The sequence below is a fragment of the Penaeus japonicus genome, unplaced genomic scaffold, assembly GCF_977035675.1.
Source record: "Penaeus japonicus unplaced genomic scaffold, GWHDUDI00000001_assembly GWHDUDI00002371, whole genome shotgun sequence".
Classification (NCBI taxonomy): Eukaryota; Metazoa; Arthropoda; class Malacostraca; order Decapoda; family Penaeidae; genus Penaeus; species Penaeus japonicus.
In genome coordinates, this window is record NW_028236773.1 from 95001 (window position 1) to 101975 (window position 6975).

The 6975-nt window shown below is 33.2% G+C and overlaps 1 pseudogene; it reads left to right on the forward strand.

Moving 5' to 3' along the window:
• The first annotated feature begins 1773 nt into the window (after window positions 1-1773).
• LOC147466257 (DNA fragmentation factor subunit alpha-like) lies at window positions 1774-2418 on the forward strand (annotated as a pseudogene).
• The last annotated feature ends 4557 nt before the right edge of the window (window positions 2419-6975 follow it).

Below are 6975 nucleotides of genomic sequence, written 5' to 3' on the forward strand. Positions count from 1 at the left end.
GACTTTTTTTCCTAAGAAAATATGTTTACTATAAAATGTAAATGAATACTACATGAATATATTTCACTTTCTAATCTTAAAATACAAATACTGTATAATCAAAATGATAACAGAATTTCCAGAAAAGGATTGTAATCTGTGGTTAAATACTTTAAATAATAGTCATTTACTATTACTTTTACATCATGTAAAAAAAAACCCCAAAAAAAAAAAAACATTACAGAGATTAACAAATACAAATTCTAGACCCTGCAGAACTTTAAAAATGCATCTCATGGTATCTTGGGGAAAATTTTCTTATTTGTTTTATGAAAAAGATGACGCAGTTGATTAGCATGAACACTGCCTTCTCCAAATATCTGATTTAAGTTTAAATGCAACAATTACACTGTAGTTGTTATTTGTCTAACTTATTTCCCATGCACACATAGTAAATAAATCTAAAGTATGGAAAGATTTGCACTACTGTTTACAAAAACTAGGAAGGAAGTTGGTTGGCCTTTGCCAGAGGTTTTCCTTCAAACCAATAGGAAACCCACCTTATTCAAAGGCATAAGCCGTCATACACATCAACACACATTGCAGTTGGTTGCACAATCTCTTCCATAACTTCATTGCTCTCATCTGGGAAGACCTGTAGAGCTACAGCCGTGATCTCTATTGGTCTCTCGATGAGGCCTCCATCGTATGATACCTATGTGGTGGATCCTCTGTGTTGTTTCGGGAGCGTGTAATTTGAAATGATATCTACGATACTTTTTCCCACAATTCGCCGTACGCTTGGCAGCGCACTCACTAGCCAATCAGCGTCTATGGAGAGTAATGACGTCATTAGGCCAACCTCTTTCAGTCTACAGGAACATAGAACGCGTTCCCTGTTTTGTACTCTACAAAAGAAGCCTTAACCGTGTATTCATCGTTGAAAGAAAAAAAACATAGTAATACAGACCATAAAGACTGATCCGTGTATTCATCCGTTAAGTCATGACCATACAGATTCTGCATCCATACAGACCACAAAGACTATTCCGTGTACTCGTCCGTTAAATAATGACTATATAGCATATGCACCTGATCCTGATGATGACAATCAGAGAGTAGCAGATGAGTGTGATTGTAATATGATGATGAGAAACAAACAGGGAGTAGCAGATAAGAGTGAATGTCATTCTTCATAAGCACTGGTATTGTTTAACATTAGACCTATATCTTCGGACTTGTAGGAATCGGGACCTTCGCAAATACATGACATGGAATTGTTACGTTTTAATTCGAATAATATTTTTTCCAACAACCACAGCAATCCGCTAGCTCTCTTAGTGTTTCAGATTACGACACACAATGTGAACATATATGCCAGACGAGCATATGAATCACCTAGCATCATTTATGAAACCTGTGGCACCGTCATCAAAATGCTATTTTTTATTAGACGATTTTGATAAAATGCTAAATGGTGGAGATGGTGTATCTTAATCAAACAAGCTATATATTGTATTGAATTATTACAAGAGTTAAAAGATATATTATATATTAGAAGATATATTATATATTACAATAGATATAAGGGTATAATATTTCTCATTGTTATATAAATATAAGGGTTCATTATATGAAATAAAATAATATATATTGAATTGTAAATTAATATTAAATTCTGAGTTACAAGAATATATATATATATATATATATATATATATATATATATATATATATCCCAGCCCGGCTGTACCAATACCTAGAATGAATATATCTATACAGATTATGATAGTAATGAAGAAGCCAATTAGAGTATAGTCACAAGACAGGAAACATCGGTATAGAGTTGTTGCCGACAGCTTTAAAGACGTTATTGAGAAAGGTGTGGCAAAGCTTGGTATATGTGATTTAAGCTCTTTAACCGTGGTATTGGAAGAAAATGGCATTGTAGTTGATGATGCTTATTGGGGGACTCTCGCACCCGATACAAAACTTAATCTTTCTAGCAGCGGGTGAAACTTGGCATTCTCCCCCTCTGTCAGTACCAAGCAACTTGCTATTTGTATCTAATAAAACAGACGGTACTAGTGACAATGAAGAGTGGGCAGTCAATCTCCTTCAATCACTAGAACAGAATATTGCATCAATTGTATTGTTAAGCTTATCTGATCTTGAGGTTATCAAAGATGTGGATTTAAGTTCCTTAGAATTACCTAAACAAACCTTGAATTCATTATTTTGCTTACAGGAGTTGTGTATTAAAGTTTATGTAAAACAAAAGAAAGAAGCAATGGAATTAGTTGATCTATTGAAAGAATATATATATAGAGTAATTATACATAGATTGAAGATACTCTTTATTCAGCTGGTGGAAATATAGAAAGGGGTGAGCCATAACCATGTAATTTTTAATTTTATTAATATAAAATACAATATCTTTATATAATAATACATACTAGAATATATAAAAACCAAATGATCGACTTGTTATTATATAGATTAATAATTTCTCTGCATTATAATAAAAAATAAGCAATAATAGATATAGTCTATTAATTTCACCAGTTCTTTACTGCCCTCTCGAGCTTATTTAATCCAGATTTGATAGACGTACAATATTGGTTGATTACTTTTACTGTATTGTTTAATTGTTCAATATTAAATCTAACCGATCCTAACAATCCAATCATATCCCCTAGAGTTAATTGAATATGATCTTTTAATTTCTTATTTAATAAAATCATAGATGTATCAGGAACTTCTCCATCAATGTTAATACTTGAATCTAAATGTTTGAGATCGTATCTCAACTCACGACTATCTTCTTCACAATCACTATTATCAATAGAAATAACATCGACACTAGTATCTGAAGTAGATGGTTGAGGGTTACTTGTTTCATCACCATATTCTAAAAATTCAGTCTCGTCATAATCGCTATCACGTTGCCTCTTTTGGACCCTATTAGGCATTGGTATTTTTCTTTTTGAAAAGCTCATGATGACGTATGGTATACTTCTACTAACAAGTTATTCGTTCTTTATAATATATTTTTATTAGTTTGTGATATTTTCTAGATAAAAATATATACATACACAATACATCTTTTCACACTTAAGACGTATATCTCGAAAAAAAATATCAACAATAAATATGTTTCATAATATTTTAGTTAATCATATTTAATATATTAGTATATATATATATATATATATATATATATATATATATATATATATATATATATATATATGTATGTATATAAATTAAACATCAAAATTAACAAGTGTTGTTAACAACTTTTTACATAAAATTGTAATAAATATACTTCTCTCAACATTTCTTGATCTTCTTTCTTCTTGTTTTTCATAACTTTCCAATTGTTTATCTTGTGTTACAATAGTCTCAATATCTTTTATTTTATTTTGCTCTATTAATAATTCTGTATTTTTTATTTTCATTATCATATTTTCAAGAATTTCAGTATTTTTGCTATAATTCCTTTGATTATATTCGTAATGCGAATTATTTATTTGACATAATGCTGTTTCCCAAAAATTACAAAGTAAAGAATTTGAAGAAATTTTAAGAAGAGATGGTTTAAACAAGGGTAAACTTCTCCAGAACTACGGTGAGCGATTGTTAGTATTGCTATTATCAATCGTATTTTTATTTGTTATTGAAGATGATAATACACCATTCTCGCTAGAGAGGTGATATCGTGCATCCCATTCTTCTAGTGAAGCGAGCCCCGAGCTGCTCGAATTACTCTGGTGTATTATTTTGAGATTATATAAGGGATGTACTATATATATGGATTGTTTTTAAATGGGCCATCAATTAAAATGTTGACATCGAGATCATTTGCATTAGTATCATATTTGGAAGTATTGTTGCTGCTATATGAGGCGTGAGTTGTTTTATGGGTAACATTTACATTAGAAACAAAACCATCGTCGAATATCTCTTGTATAGTTGTTCTCAAATGTATTATATTTTCTATTGCTTTAATTTTTAGTCGTATAATTAATCCACTCTTGCTTTCTATTTTGGTTATAGGATTAATGGTATTAGGTGGAATAATCAATGCCATCTTTAAAAGACAATTTTCAGAAAGATAATCTCTGATCGGAAGCTGATGAACCATTCTTTTGGTGTAAGGCCAGGAATAAAAATATTCATCCATCCATTTAGTGTCAAACAAAAAGACCGGTACACATTCTAAAAGTTCCATTGTGTTGATATATGTTTCCTTTGTATGAGTCCAATCATCTTGTAATTTATTTGAAGACGAAAATAATTCATAAATATTCAAAAATATCTTTGCAACATATGCGTATGTATTCAATATATTTTCCAATTCTAACCACGTGTCTTGCATAGAATATACGGATGGTAACTCGTAAACAGATGTTGCTCTATCGTACCAAGTTGTATTGATATCTCTTGCACATTTTAAATGAGCCTTTATATGGAGACTAATGTGAAACACGTCTTTTAGGGGGATAATATATTTAGAGATAATATTTTCAATAATAGTGTTTACAAGATTTATGGGATAATCTGCAAATTCACTCATCCAAATACTATGGAATGATTGAATAGAATACCCGGTCTGTTCGCGTTCTTTTACCCAGGGTCATCTTCATCATTTTTATCAGGTGGATTCCCGATGATATTTTTTAAGGGTTCCCTTTCTCCTAGTGATTGGGAGTATAGAGGAAATAGTTTCAACTGAAAGCGGTATTTCATCGTCAATTATATGTAAATATCCACCATTGGTGATCATTCTAATCGTATCACTATTACTAGGACCGGTTGAATATTTTTTGTTGAATATTATCTAAAAGATAATCGGATAACCTTGACTCTTTATCGTAATTTATCAGTTCGGTTTCCAGTTGAATTATTATTTCTCTAAAGCGTTGAAGATCAACTTCTATTTTCTTTTCTTTGATAATACTTTCTAATGATTTTACTATTTCGTTAATAGACATAGGTTCTACTCGACCATATTCCTGTAACTGTTTTTTACCCTCATTAACATTTGTTTCCAGTACTAGTAATAATTCTGATATTAACATGTATATAATTTCAGCAATCTTGTTATGGTGAAAAGTAATGTTTACTATTAGCCGAGCAGTGTACGCATCCTTAAAGACCTGTAACAGATCTCCTACTCGCCAAGCATCCATATTTATTTCGGCAGGAACATAAGAGTCCTAAATTCTTATTTTCCGTATCCTTTTTACTATCACTGATTTTGAGTCTTTCATTGAGTTCATTCTTATTTTCTAACTCCCCAGTTACCCCTCTCTGCTTCCTCCAAAAGATATATCGATATATTTTTTATAGCTTCTTCAAAAGCTGTAATACTTTCTTTGGTAAATGGTAGAGGTGAGCAAGTAGTTAAGTTGATCAACGACTCTGATCTGGTTCTTCTAAATGATGGTAGTCCAACGCGAATAGACGATAATACCGGTAATTTGAGCTTTATTGACCTATCACTGGTGCCTGTGGCAAACCATTGACGACTCGTTGGGAAGCGATCACCTTCCTATTTGTATTCAATATTCATGCGACACCACGAGGACGCCTTCAGCACCCAAATTTAACGTAAAAAGAGCAGATTGGGTCGCCTTCACAAGGAGCGTCAAGCTCGAAGTTGTTGGAGAAACCATTGATGATAAAGTAAACAATGTTCAAAATTGTATTATAAATGCAGCAATGGCAACCATACCTAAGACTTCGACAGATAGCGTTAAGCATAGAGTTCCATGGTGGACACCAGATTGCCGCAGGGCGCTATGTGAACGAAATAGGGCCTACAGGCTTTTCCATAATAATATTACCAACGAGAACTTTCGCAATTACAAACAAGCGAGAGCTAGGGCTCGTAGAACAATTAGACAAGCCAAGAGAGACTCCTGGCGAAGCTTTGTCTCTACAATAAATAGTAACACCAAGTTATCAGAGGTTTGGTCCACAGTAAATAGAATCAATAGAAAAAATCATCAAATAAGATCAGAAACATTATTCATGAGGGAATTAATTATGATGAACCTAGAGACATTGCTAACACAATCGCCAGGCAGTTCTCTTATACAAGCAGCTCGGAAAATTACAACCCTGCATTCCTGACCACCAAGGAAACAGCCGAGCTGCAACCAATTCACTTTGCCACAGGAGATCATTTTGATTACAATAAAGACCTTACAATAAATGAGCTTGTCCGAGCCCTAGAAGCCTGTAGAGGAACATCCCCAGGCCCCGATGAGATTCGATATGAGATGATAAAGCATCTTAATCATGATGACATGATTAAGTTGCTAGAAGTGTACAATGATATTTGGAAAAGCCAGACTTTTCCAAATTCATGGCACTTCGCCCACATCATTCCCATATTGAAAGGAGGGGGAAATCCCAGATCCGCCATCTCTTACCGCCCAATTGCATTGACAAGTTGCTTATGCAAGGTCATGGAAAGAATTGTTAATAGTAGGCTATTGCATTTTTTAAATACCAGAAATTTACTAGTTGACGAGCAGTGCGGCTTCCGAAAGGGACACCAAACTCTCGATCAGCTAGTAAAACTGGAAAGTCATATTCATGAGGCATTTGCCAAAAAGCATTTTTTGATATCAGTATTTTTAGACATAGAAAAAGCCTACGACATGACTTGGCGACATGGCCTACTCAGAAAACTTTATGCTTTCGGATTACGTGGAAACTTGCCTTGTTTTATCCAAAATTTTATTTCTGACAGAACGTTTTCTGTCAAATTATTTTCTGACAACGTCACTTTCTCGGACATTTTTGTCCAGGCAAACGGGGTCCCACAAGGAAGTGTCTTGTCTCCCACATTATTTTTATGTATAATAAATGACATTTTACCATCTCCTCCTCGGAATCTTAAACACTCACTGTATGCCGATGATTGTGCATTATGGCACTCCAGCAATAATGCAGAGTTCTCGGAAAATCAGATCCAATTGG